Source organism: Drosophila pseudoobscura, chromosome 4 (assembly GCF_009870125.1).
Source record: "Drosophila pseudoobscura strain MV-25-SWS-2005 chromosome 4, UCI_Dpse_MV25, whole genome shotgun sequence".
NCBI classification, from domain to species: Eukaryota; Metazoa; Arthropoda; class Insecta; order Diptera; family Drosophilidae; genus Drosophila; species Drosophila pseudoobscura.
In genome coordinates, this window is record NC_046681.1 from 29,529,591 (window position 1) to 29,543,459 (window position 13,869).

A 13,869-nucleotide genomic window follows, 5' to 3' on the forward strand; every position below is an offset into this window, starting at 1 on the left:
GGGGCCCGCGCCCTAAATAAAAGCGACGAAATGCCATCTAATTTATAGAACGTGGCGGTTATTTCTTTTAAGTGCTCGACAAATAGAAACAACAAACACGAAACACATTTCGTCACGTTCCCGGAAAAGGCGGAAAAGGGGGAAAGGGGAGAAAAGGCGGAGGGGAGGCTGGAGAGCATCAATATTTTTATTTGAATTCCGTCTCCCTTTTTTGTTTATAATTTATTTGCATTTGCTCATTGAAATGCTGCACAAACCGAACTTGGGCCCAGGGGCGGGGGGATGGTGGAGGGGAGGTGCCTAAATGTGCCACGAGCCTCAAATAAACGGAAATCTATGCAGGACGGGCGGTGCTGTGTGGAGGGCTGAGGGGCAATGGGAAGCGGGGGGATATTTCGTGGGGAAAAGGTTGTCTTGTCTCAGTTTTGAAGGGTACGACTGCAGAAGGGAGAAAGTGGAACAAGAAATTGCTCGAAGATGTTTCAGTTTCACGCAATTTACAGGGAAAACAGTCTTTAATTTAACGCAATTTACAGAAACTAAGCATTGAAACTACTTTCGGGCTGCTGGTCTTTTGTTTAAACATAAAAAAGGGAGTAACGAAAGGATGATCGAAAATTCGTCAGCTGGAACTCACATGTAATGGAATTTCAGACCAAAAATTATATTTTCTCAGTATAAAATTGAAATGATTCTCCCTTGGAACCATCTTCTTACGAATTGGGTTAGAAAATGGCAAAATACAGCACACAATTCTCCATACGGAGTATCAAAAAGTGCTCACCTCTCCAAAAAATTCCTTTTATACGGGTATCTACGAATACGAGTACATATATCCACATATACAGCCCCATATATTCATGTATGTATGTCTGTGTGTGTGACTTTCAACACCCGAAACGGGGAAAAAATAAGAAATGCTAAACGAATTTGAAACATGCCATTTTCGACGCTGCTGTTGTCGGTTTCTTTCTTTTTTGAGTACCTTAGGAGCCATTGGAGCCGGAGTGTGCTGTGGCGGCGTCCGTCATAAATTCTCGTTATACAATTTAAAAACATTTGCTAAACACGCATTTCCTGCCTGGACAGGGACATGGCCAATGGCAGTGGCCAATGCGAATGCGAATGCGAATGTGAATGGCTCTGGGCGCCGAAAAACATAACATAAATTTACTTTTTGGCCGGACAACGGCCGCTTAGAAGGACCCGCTGGAAAAAGGACACTCGAACGCCCATGGAGATAAAATTGTCAAATGTTTGATGAATGCGAAACGAAATGAAAATTTATTTATACTCGTATGTACTGGTATGGGTAGGGGTTTGTATCTGTGTCTGTGTCTGTGTCTGTGTTTGTGTGATGTTGGATGTTGGATCGGAATGACGGAAATTCCCGCTCCATTTAGTATTATATTTTATTTTATTTGGTATTTTCATAGAATAAATAGATCACAGAAATATTTGCGGCTCTCTCGGTCTTTTTCCATGGTTCCGTGTTTATTTGGGTATGCAAAAAACGTTTTAAGTTAATTTGCCATGAAGTTTTTGGGGCCGATAGGAATTGAACGGGAATTTGTTTTCAATTTTTGATACCCATGCAGAGCAGGGTATTATGATTTTGATCAGGTGCACTTTTGATAGCCTTCAGAAATATTTGTATACATTTGTATTTGTTATGATAATTGTATGCATTCTATCGGCTGCCGTGCGAGCAGTCCGTGAAGCTAATGAGCTTTTTCGCAAGCTTTTCAGGTTTGATTTCAATTAAAAGTCAAGCGCTTTTAAATAAGAGAAGCACAATTTATTGTTGCATGCGGAGCGAGGCGACGTATGCTTATGGGGAATGTATATATATTGGTATGTGTGTGTGAACGACCGAGGAACTACGATGTGATTCTGGTGGCTACGAAGATCAGCTCGAGTCAGACCCAGGGCAAGCGAAACGAAGTGCCCGTGGCTTAGCGAGATAGAACGAAACAGAGCGACAGAAGCAGAGCGCTAGAGCAGGCTCGGGCTGCAGCTGATCCGAGAACGCACGACAGATGGAGCGCGGCAGAAGTGCAGGCACGAAGAAGGTGGATAGAGAGGCGAAAGAACTGCCTCTGCCGCTGCGACTGCATTTGCGGTATAACATCGATTTGGTACAGAGGGCAGTGCAAGCAGCGAACAATGTTGGTGGATTTACATACATTACTCTACACCACTGGCTATTAAGGAATTTGTTGATTGATATCGGGCTCGGAGTTCGATTCTCAGCGCTATTATTTTGGCTATAATACAAAGCTGAACTTAAACAACGTTCGTTTCTAATGGAAACTAAATTGGTATCAGGAGTATGTATAAATGGGTTGTGTACCAATCTATTTCTACCGATCTATTTCTAAATCTTTTAGGGCGTACTGCCTCTGCGCCATATTCACAATATTTGCCTCTGCGGCTGTTATTGTATCTATGTATATCTATCCAGAGTATATAGCACTTCGATCACCAAAGGCCACCCTCTGTAACCATTTATTTTGAACGCTTGAGCCTTTTTTGGTTGGTCAATAAAAAATACTAAAACGAAAATTGAGCCATTGACATTTGAGTTAAGTTATTTATTTATGTTCTTTAGCGAAACATACTTATATTGATTAAAAATATCCTGTCATCGTGTCAACAGCTTTTCTCCCCTCCGATACGGCTCCCACCGTTATTTCCAGCCTCATTCGGTTCCGCCTTTCAGGCTGGCAGGAAGGAAACTTTTGCTCATCGAAGCACAAAATTAGTGTGGAGCTAATTTACAGGCATCTACAGCGGATAGAAGGACCCATCTATGGGATAGAAGAGGAAAACACGTGTCAGTTCTCCCACACACACACACACACACACACACACACACACAGTCCCCAGGAGGCGGTGGGAGGGAGAGGTGGAACGGACAACGTGACGTGCCACTCATCGCCATGAGCCTTGAAAATTTATTAACACATGCCAATCATAAAAAAGTGCAAATCGCATTTTCATTCGAACAAAGCCGCCCCCGACCAGATATCGAAAACGGAAAGGAAAAGCCTCTGCTGGGGGAAAGGGCATTCCAGCGGGAGAATTCAACTGAAAATCGGCAGGGGATTCACCATGAAATATATATTCAGTAATGGCATGAAATCCGAGTGTTCTTGCATACTTATCTTTGGGTGAATCCTATTCTAAATTCATTTTAAAAAAGGTGTTTTCCCGCTCCGAACCCGAATCGCTTTCGTGGCTAATCGGCTTTGGGGAACGCCATTCAAATGGCAATTTTGCTAGGCAGCTCCAAAATTACAGTCACGTTTTCGATTATGAAAAATGCTATTTTCTTTTTCTTGTATTCCGACTTGCCACACGACTCCCCGCGAGTGGAATCCACCCAGTACCAGTGGTTTTTCTGCTGTTTGTGTTCCGTCCTGTTCTGTTGATTGTAGGTGCATTCAAACATTTATTCATTTATTCGTTTATTATTTATAACCTGCAGAAAAGGACAAAGAGCCTCGGCTCGGTCCAGGGACAGGAGCACAAATGTGTTGCACTCTGCTGTGGCAGTGTTGCAATATGCACAAAGAGCCAACAGGAAGGAAATTTAAAGACCGCCTGCGGTTGGGCCAAAACTATTAATTGATTTTGTCTCTGCCTCTCGGTCTGTGGTGGGGTTATGGCTATACCTTGCCCCCCTCCGCCCCGTGGAGACCTCCTCCATTCCGATTACTGTGGCTTTTGTGCAGTGGGGCGCGGCATTAGCTCTCGGACACCGAACACCGAACACCGAACTGAACTGCTTAACTCTCATGCAATTTGCAGGCTGGGGACAGCAGCAGAGTCGCACGAAAAAAGTCAACTACTTTTTGGCTCGCTCCAGCAACCCGCATAAATCTCAGGCCCAGAGAGAGCGAGAGAGTGGGAGAGAGAGAGAGCACTTTGGTTATACTACTCGTACGTTCAACGACAAACAATTTTATTGTGCTTGCCACATGCAACGCACACTGGCAGACAGGCAGACACTCGCACACAATCGCACATGGGTATATCCTTGGACAATGGTATATGAGTGAGGTTAGTGGCCAACAACGACGAAAATTGCAAAAGGATATGACTTACACACGCCCGAAGCACACACACAGAGACAGGGAACAAGCCAAAGCTCTGGAGGAGGGTATACCGACCTAAAATGTACCCTATACCGGGCACTATCTTAGTGGGGAAAAAGGATGTATCCATCAGCTTGGAGGGGAATATATTAGGAGCCTGCTGCCCCCCTTTTTACAGGGTACTACCACAGAAACACACTCAGACAGGGGCAGAAGTACACACTCTCATAGGAAGGAGAGCTAGAGAGGAGCACAGACACAGCCCCAGCCCCAGCCTCAGCCACCCGTGCGGTTGCAGTTTTATGCGTTGGCATGACTACCCCCCCCATCAGCCACGCCCACTGTCACAAAGTGGAGGAAAACAGTGGAAGAACGGGGACAGAGACGGGGTTGGGGACTGCATTCCACATAAGAGCATTTCCCAGCACAGCTTGATCCTTTTTTATCTTCTATTTGATTTTCATTTTTAATACGAAAATAAGTTTAGCTTAAAATTGAATTATTTGATTTATTTTTAGAGAAAGAGAACGGGAACGGGAACGAGAACGAGAACTCCAGAAGGAGATACGGGACACGGATACATAGAGCTAGAGAGTACCGGCGAGGGGGAGAGCTGGAGGGGGGACGGAGGTTAGAGTGTGCAGAAAACTTTTCTTATTTGGCCTGAACCAGGGCCAAAAGTGCTTTTGGCCGGTCCAATGTTTGTTAGCCAGTTTTGTCTGCGCTTTTGACTTTGAGCATAATTTAATCGGATATTTGTTGCTGGTGCAGCTTCCGTTTTCCGTTTTCTAGTTTCCAGTTTCATATTATTTAAGTTTTTCCCTTTATCCGCTCTTCCCATCTCATCCTCTCTCTCTTTCCCCAATAGATTTTTACAGATTCCATTTGACAAGCAAAACTAAATGGAAATTTTTCTAAATCAAATTTACGTTGTAGCATTTTTTCTATACGAGGATTTTGTTGGTTTTTTTTGGGTTAGTCATGGCTTGCGGAGCAAAACAACAGATTTTAATCACCTTAATTAGTTTACGGTTGCGATTTCGCAAAAACGAAACAAAGTGAAACCGAAAAATGTAGACCAAAAATAAGGGCGAAAAAAGAAACTTCCGAGAAGTCGGAGATTCGAATACTCTTTGATTTGGGTTTCAGCCATTCGTTTTTATGGTAACTAACAGACTTTTATTTGGAATAATATCTGGGGTTACTGAATAACCACCCCCAGAAGTTGGGGTTCTCATTTGGTTTGAGATATTCCATAATTTTCCTGGAATACTTTGGAATATCTGAACATAGAAGTCTATAATGCATTACGAACAGACTTGTATCGTCTCTAAAATGTTGTTTATTTATTTTCAGAGCTATTTGGAACCTTTATCTATAGTATCCATATGGTAATGTCTACCATGTATTTCTTTTCGGCATTCCATTCCAGCCATTCCTAGGAAGAATGGTGTAAGATATTCCCATGACATCTGTATGGATCTTGGACACCTATGGAACCATTTGAATGGTAAGTAGTCTCTATATCCATTCTTGTAGAGATGCCTTTTTCTTATATGCCCTCCTTCGCGGCGGAGTCTAAAGAGCGGTCCAGTGGATAAGACCTTCCTCGGATAAAGGGCATCGAGATGGGTGAAAAGTAAGACTAACATCTCCAGCAACCATTTGCTGGGATGAAAAATTGCTTTGGCAAACAAGTTTGCACATGTTGCAGCGGGCAGCGTGCAGCGTGCAACGTGCAACCTGCAACTGTCTGTATGAGAGAGAATACGTGTGTGTGTGTGTGTGTGTGTGTGTGTGTATGTATGCAACGTGTTTGTTAGCCAAATTGAATTTATGACCTGTGGCGCTACACTTACACACACACACACACAGACACACACAGATACACAGACACTCAGGGAGAACCTGTGGCAGGTACACCCAAGCGGCAAGAGGATGAGGTGACTCTTTGCCCGGGCGACATTGTTAAATTTTGCGTTCTAATAGCCAAAGTGTTGCACCTGACAGTTGGGACAGCCAACGAGCCAGAATGTGCCCCGTCACACTTGACCCCCAGCGCCAGCCCCAGCCCCGGCCCGGCCCTTTGGCACCCCCCCTGCCATCCATCCCCATTTTTCGACTGTTTTAATATGCCAGCTTATTTGATGGAGTTCCTTTTGGGGTTCGGCTTCTGACTTTCTGACGACTTTTCGGGGAATAAACCCCAAATTGGATGTGCAAATGGTTGAGAAAAACAGATTTGTTGTGGAATGGAAATCCTAATGATAATCTGAATGAATGGCTGATTGAATGAATGGAAATGAGCTGTGATTGTACAAATATTTAGGATAAAGCTAAGCACATGCAAGCCTCTATTCGAAGTCTGCTTCACAACTGTTTTGGAAAACTGGAAAACCAAGTAGTGGGCTAAATTCATTCAAAATCAGTTGAGTGTCCATTGCTGGCGTGAATCTGTAACATTACTCTTAAAATACCCAAGAAAATACCTTCTCACAACTGCACTAAGAGGTGTTACCCTCAATGTCATCTGCTAAAGGGTTTTGCAGTCTTAATAGCTTATTAAGCTGAGCTCTAAGCCCTCTTAGCACTCCGTCCACAGGCAGATAATACCTTCCGCCATCTACAACCTCCAACCCAGGAAATTATCCGCCCAACAGCCAGAGAGGGCCACAGAGGTGAGAGTATACGATTATAAAGAGCTCTGAAATGCATCTATGTACAGAAAAGCAAAGCAAAGAAAGCTAAAAGAAAGTAGTTTATTTGGCTAGTGAAATCTGAGATGAGCTTGGAATTTTCATGAGCAGAAACCAAGACCACAGAGTGATCCACGAACTACGAAACTTTCGTTCCCTCTTAACCTTTTCCTATTTTACTTTCACTTTGCTTCAGCGTTTCTAGTGATAGCCAGACCCACGCTTAATACCGTCTCACTATGTCAATCGGCCATAAATTATTTGCTCTCTGTGACCTTTCAACGCACTTAAAACTCGACTTCCTCTCGGGCACACGTAATAATTTTGCATTGCCTGTAATCGCCCCGCCCACACCCGCACACAGTTGCAGGTCCCAGGTCCCAGGTCCCAGGTGCTTGGTGGCACACCGGAGGCGTCTTTAATTAATTGAAGCCAACTTTGTGCCGAAATGCAATCCGACAATTTGCTGAAGTCCCACGAGTGAGGGCCAGCTTTAAGTGAGTTCTGCATCCGTTGTCTGGCCCACTCGGAAGTGGGCATGCGATTTGGTGTCAACTAGTTGCTTGTCCTGGACTGGGCTGGACTGGGATGGGCCTCCTGCCATCATCGATACTCTGTCCAGAGCCAAAAAGTATCTATTGCCAGACACACACACACACACACACACACAGACCATGCAGCATGCGGCATGCGGCATGGAGTTTGGAGCATATTTTCCGTTTGCATAATTTCGAGAGGCACCTGAACTTCTGCAGGGGATAAGGCTGGTGGGGGATGCTCCAACGAAACTTATGCGCGAACCGAAGGTGGATGGAGATGCCATTTGTATGCATTTGCCAAACTGAGCCCGGGTCTGGGGCTGGGTCGGGGTCTGACTCTCGCTCTCGCTCTGAGCACGTTCCACAGATGTACGTAACCCTCCCACATATGTGTCTTGACTGTGGCGGGACTGTGGGGGCGGCGGGAGCTAAGGTCCTGGACTAGGATGTCCTGGTGTGCCCTGCCCTGGCCCTGCCCTGGCCTCGGGCTCGTGTAGGAGCCATGTTTTGGGCTCATTGTTGATATCAACACAATTTAGTGTCTTATACAGGTGACCCAGTCCTAGTTGTTGCAGTTGTTCCCCAGGTACTAGGCAGAGCTTACCTAAACACCCCCCCCCCCCCCCCCCCCCCCCCCCCCCACTCCATGCCTTAGCAAACGCACACACACACACACATATACTAGTAGTCCTGCTCCTGCTCCTGCACCTGCATGGAAAACAAAATGAGTTGCATGTTGATTAAGTCACCTGTACACACTTTTCCACACACAAACACACACACACCCCCCCACTGCCAGAGAAAGAGGCAACTATAATGGTGAAAGAGGTGGAGCATAGAGGGGGATAGAGGTGGAGCTACAGCCAGAGGTAGTAGCACATGTTGAGAGCTTTTTGGCTTTGGCCAGGAAGTTGTTGCTTTTTATGCAGCTGCTGCTGGCTCCTGGCTCCTGGCTGCTGCCTGCACTGTTGCTCTGCCTTCTAGAAATTGCTTCATTAAGTGTTTCTTGTTAGCTGTCTGCTGGCTGTGTATTAGTAACGCTTTTATGCTAATGTCCTTCGAATAGGGGGCGGTTCCAGGGCAGTCCTTCGAGGCGGAACAAAAAAAAGACTTGAAGGGGAACTCGGACCACAGCAGAGGATTTTACATTCCGAATGGCTGTTTCGGCATGAAAATGATGCCTGTGCCAGGGCTGCCCTTATCCTTTTGTTTTCGGGGCAAATCAACAATGGCTGGCCTCTCTGGTAATGCAATATGGCGTATTCCTGTCAAGGAATGTCTCTGGAAAAACATTTCCATTGGCTGCATCAAACATTCATAGCTTGTCGCCAATTAATAGGATTACAAAAGGCATGGGAACTCACGGAGTGGAGCTTTCTTGAGTGGAAACTAAGGTTGGTGTACTTCTAGAATCGGATTTAGGGGGAATCGATACGCTAGAAGAGAGGTGTATTTCCCCAAAGAAAGTGTTTCATCAAGGAGAGATGTCGAATGAAGATCCTAGGAATGAGTGGCCCTGATCGGTATTTCTTTTTAATCCCAAATCAAAGCTGGCTATATAGCTTATATGTACATAAGTTAGAAGAATTTCCTATGGCTTTTGTCCTTTATTTTATACAATTTCCTTCTTTTATGATAATTTTTGAAAACTATTTTATTGCGGCCCCATGTATATTTTTGATGCTATATGTTTATTTGTAACATTTATTGATACTTTTATTAATATCTTATTTTGATATATTTTTTGATCGCTTTTATGTTTCCAAAGGCTTGAAGAGGGCAACCGCGCTGTTAGCAGCCCAGGTTAACAGTCTGTTATCGCCACCAGGTACCGCACTCAGTTAACAGCCAGGTAGAGCGCTCTCTGAGAGCGGACTCCACGATCCACACAGCTCTCGGGTGGCTGTAAGCAGCCCAGGTTAACAGTCCGTTATCGCTGCCGGGCTCCGCTCTCAGTTAACAGCCAGGTAAAGCGCTCTCTGAGAGTGCTCTAAGAGCGGACTCGCTCTGTTATCAGGATGACGATCCACTGGGCTGTCGGGTGGCCTTAGCTTCTAAGCGAGAACTCACGTAGCGCTAGTTGACATTTTTTTAATATTGTAAAACATTCAACAATAATTCAGTCCGATCAGAGCGATCGATATATAAGATACCTGGCATAGGAATCACCGGCAAAATCTAAAATTTTTCAACATTGAGCTCAAGTCAGCACCTCTAAACGTTGTCGAATCGGAGTATAATTTTGTATTTTATTGTTTTGTACCGAAAGGAACATAATTTTAACAAAATCTAAAAGCTTTATCATGCATTTCCCACAGAATTTCATAACAAATGAGTTCCTTGTTGGAAGCCATTCCATCATCATTTCAATTTGGCACCACTACCATGGCAGTCGACCCGTCTTTGTCCTTGGGCCTTCTGACACTTTTCCTAAGATTTACAACACTCTAAATCTCTGCCTACGAGTCTCTGCCTTTGTTTTCGCCTTGGCTTGACGTGTAATTTATTTTTGCACTATTTTTCAATTATTTAATTTCCTTTACAACACACACCCACGCACACCACACACACACATACATGCCCCCACATAGTGGCATAGAGGCAGTAAATGAAATGTAAATTGAAAAATCTGCATCTGCTTGGCAATCAAGATGCTCGCAGGGAGAGGGAGACAGAGAACATTTCCTTGCAGTTCTTTGTCAAGCTGTTGTTTTTGGTCCTTGAAGTATTTGGTGTTTTGGCAGGCGGCGAGTATGCCGTGTTTTCGGAGATACATGTCAAGCCAGAAGATAGAGCTCCTCCGCAGCCATAAACTACATGCCACATGCAGACCATTAAGATGATGAAATGGAATCTTACGGCAGGAATCTTTCCCGTACGAATAATACCTTTCGAATACTTAAGGAGGGTATCCTCTGGCCTTATACTCCTGCCTTGGAACTCCCACCCCCAATTGAAAGTGGCTCCCCTTCCATCCTGCGCGGGTGCTTCCTGTGCTCTAATTGTCTCAATTTTAGCAGCCACCAACAGTTTCAATTAGGCACAGTGCCACATTGCCTTGACGATTACAGCCTCCCGTCCTCCTTCCCACATTTTATTCCCAGCACATATGCAAATTTTTCAGGCTATTTGCTGGGAAATTATGCCAACGCTCCCTGCCGCCTACCGCCTACCGCCTGCCGTCGACGCCGACGCATACGCAGCTAATAAAATACGCTACAAACTACGCGATGCCTGAGTGATGAGGCAGCCAGGCGTTTGCCATAATTTATGTTGCGGTAAACCCAACCGAGGGGAACACATCCACGGGCCCCCACTCCCCATCCGCAGCACCCCCTCCACCCAATCACCCAATTTCCCGGCGGCACCACCGGTTGGCGTTTCACCTTTTCATCGGCCGGGTGGACGGGGTGGCCGGGGTGCGCCGGGGTGCGGGCCGCTGTGGATCCGTGGCTGTTTATATTGCTTATTTAATATGTGGCACGGTTGCCTGGATCAGCGGCGGCAACAACAATGAGTTTTCATTGAGTTATGCCGCTCATTTGAAGCGTCAGCAGTCACCATAGCCATAGTCCCGGCCATAACAATGAGCTCATTGCCGAGCAGCACCGCTTTCCCCTCCCCAGTTCCACTTTCCTATACATATATATAGATGTATACTACAGCCAACAACCTTAAATAGTGGCGCGTGTCAATTTTGCGCTTGGATATGCCACATCCTGCCATCTGGCAGCCTCATCAGGCTTCATCACCAGCTGCCAGGCAGGCCCAGACATCGGTTCGGTGTTAGCGTCTGCCAAGAGCAGTAGCCAGGGAGTGTATTTTACTTCCCTGATGGAAATCCACTCGTTGGGGTCACCAATAATACAATACTAGTCCTCGTCTCCCCTAAATGAATATTTTTACTTGAATTTCGAAGTATTTTGAACTCGTGTTCCATGTAGATACAAACCTCGAAGTACATGCCATATAATGATCGTTTTTCCCTCAAATCAAGCCAGTCCATTCCTTCGTTCCATTCCGTTCAAGTAATAAACATTCCAGCCATGGAAATCTCTGCTCGTATCCTTCAGTGGACTGGAACCCCTGCAAGCTGTATCCCTGCGATCCATAAATATTCGCTTGCATATCCGTATCCGTGAGTGCAGGTTCAGTCATTCCGCATTTTCATATCGCTTGGCAGCGAGTGAATCCCAGGCTGAATGGCAGAGGAGGTTCATTGAAATTATTGACAAAATGCAGCGACAAGCTTTGAATACTGAAACACCTAGCACGTCCTCGTACCTCGCACCACACCTGTTCTCTCTCTCTTTGTATCTCTTGGCCTGGGTCTCTCTCTCTCTGTGTGTGTGGGTGGATGTGTGTGGGTGTGTATCTTCTGCGAAAGTATCGCAACAACTTTTGTCCGGTTGCATTCAATAGATGCTTCTTATCAAACATTCACAGCCAGTTGGCAAGTTTCTATGGCAACTGAAAACAGCATCTCGGGTGTGGGGGGGGTGTGTGGGGTGAGGGGGGGTGGACCATTGCGTAACTTTTACTCCCACTTGTGCAACCCGATGCCAAACCCCCGTCCATGACATGGCAAAACGCAGCCTAACTGGCTGACTGCCTCCTTGGCTGGCAAAACGACACTTGGCCAAGCAGAGCTCCTCCGTTCGGTTCGACTGGGTTCGGTTCGAGTTTGAGTTTGAGTTCAGTTTCAGTTCATTTCTCATTTTTCATTTTCATTCAAAGAAAAGCGCGCCAGCCGAAGACAGCAACTGGGCCGTCAACGCCAATGCAGCGGCTTGGCCTGGCTTGCCTTGTTGTTTCTTTCCTTCCTGCTTATTATACACTATCAGATGGTATTGTAGCTATTCGAAAGTCCCTCTTTATAGGCACACAACCCTCGGGGATTCACTCGGTTATTCGCTGGCAGAATCCATCGGTCCAAAAATGGAGAATACTTTGGAGAATGTGGATCCCATTCTTGAAGGGTACTGAACTCTTCGTTCTCTTAGAGCCACGCTTCCTTTCTTATTTCCTTCTGTATCTTGCCGTCTCCCCCTGCCCCTCGTAGCCGGAGTCGTGGTCCTTTGTGCCTGGTCTGCTTTTCATATAACAACAATATTTTATGCTCAGCTGTCTGGCTTTTTATGCATTTGCCCGGCTGCCTATGTGAAAAATTACAAAAAGCCAGCAAGTAGTGGCTAAGTGGGAAGAAAGAGAGTACTCTCTCCCTCTCTCTAGTGGGGGAGGGGGGGAGGGAAAGTGGCTGCAGCCACAGAGACGGGACGGCGTCTAGGGCCAAGTGTTTGCCATGCACTTGACTGTGTTATTTTTGCGTCCTGCCCGGACCCAACGCATAAATCAACCTGCCCCAAACACTCACACAGAGCTGCAGACACCATGAGCATGTATGGAGCGGAAACCTCATGACAGGAGATCGGGATAACTATTAAAGCGGGAGGTTGGACCCCTTAAAGAGGAGCCCGCAATCGGAGGCGACAAATTTCATTGAGCATCTGCTCAATGATGCAGCACAAAGCGGCAGGGCGGAAACCTGAGTGCAACACGACAACACGGAAAGCTGAGCTGCTCCTTGGGGCTCCTCCGCCTCCTGAAAGCAGTGAGAGCTCATTGGAGAGATCAGCAATCAAGGGCGCAGGAGTTTCCACTGTATCGGAACTGTGGCCGAGGACTGAGGAGATATTGAAGCCGAATCCGAAGAGCCATTACGATTGACATTCCCAGTAGCCAGAGCCAGAGACACGACACACAAAGGGAGTCCAATATCAAGGAGAAACACGAAATACACGGATTTATTGGGCCCTCAACGAATAAGTAATACTCTCTTTCTCTTTCGGAAACTTTTAAGATCAAGATGTGGTAAGAAAGAGCTAAGGGAAGAGCTCATAATGCTGATCAAACGGAACCCCCATCCCATGGAGTACGCAATACTGCCATTCTACACTTTATTCCTCTTGCAGTTTGCTTTCGTTTTCCCCAAAATTTGCTAAATTTCATATTTATTACACATGCAGAAAACTTTTGCACATTAAAAAAGTCAAGTTTTTCCCTCACAGATTCCCTTTTTTCAGTGGAAGGAGGTTCCTCCCGTTTCCTTGGGAGGAGGAGGGGGGCTTTTCCTTACTTTTGATGGCGAAACGTTTATCTTTGTTGGATGGAAACATGAAATGGGTTTGGTTTAATTAGCCCACTAAAGCAGCACAAAACAAAACAAATTTTTGTGTGTTTTCGGGAGCTCGAAACAACTTGGTTACGACTATCTTTCCGTAGATTTGGGTGTACGTTTCCTTTGCAGCCATAGATATGTGTATGGATGTGTTGGGGCGAGATTTGTGTGTGTTTGTTCCCACTTTTAGGTGGAACAATCGCAAAACTTGGTCGCTGATAAAACTATAATCAAGCGGGGGGGGAGGGGGAGCTCAGGTTTCCGCTGCCAGGCGTTATCCGATGGCAATTACCGAAAGCGGATCCTCCTTCTACTCTAGATACATCAGAGCACCTCCAGAGCCAAAGGGTTATTTG

At 45.7% G+C, this 13,869-nt stretch overlaps 1 long non-coding RNA gene across 2 annotated transcripts in view; it reads left to right on the forward strand.

The window, feature by feature from the left end:
- Positions 1-4,986: 4,986 nt before the first annotated feature.
- The window catches only part of LOC26533718 (uncharacterized), a 45,774-nt gene continuing 36,891 nt past the window's right edge, over positions 4,987-13,869 (forward strand). For both annotated transcript variants that reach the window (XR_001451305.2, XR_004469493.1), the window contains exons 1-2: positions 4,987-5,074; positions 5,457-5,610. This is a non-coding gene — a long non-coding RNA (uncharacterized lncRNA). The remainder of the gene's footprint in view (positions 5,075-5,456; positions 5,611-13,869) is intronic.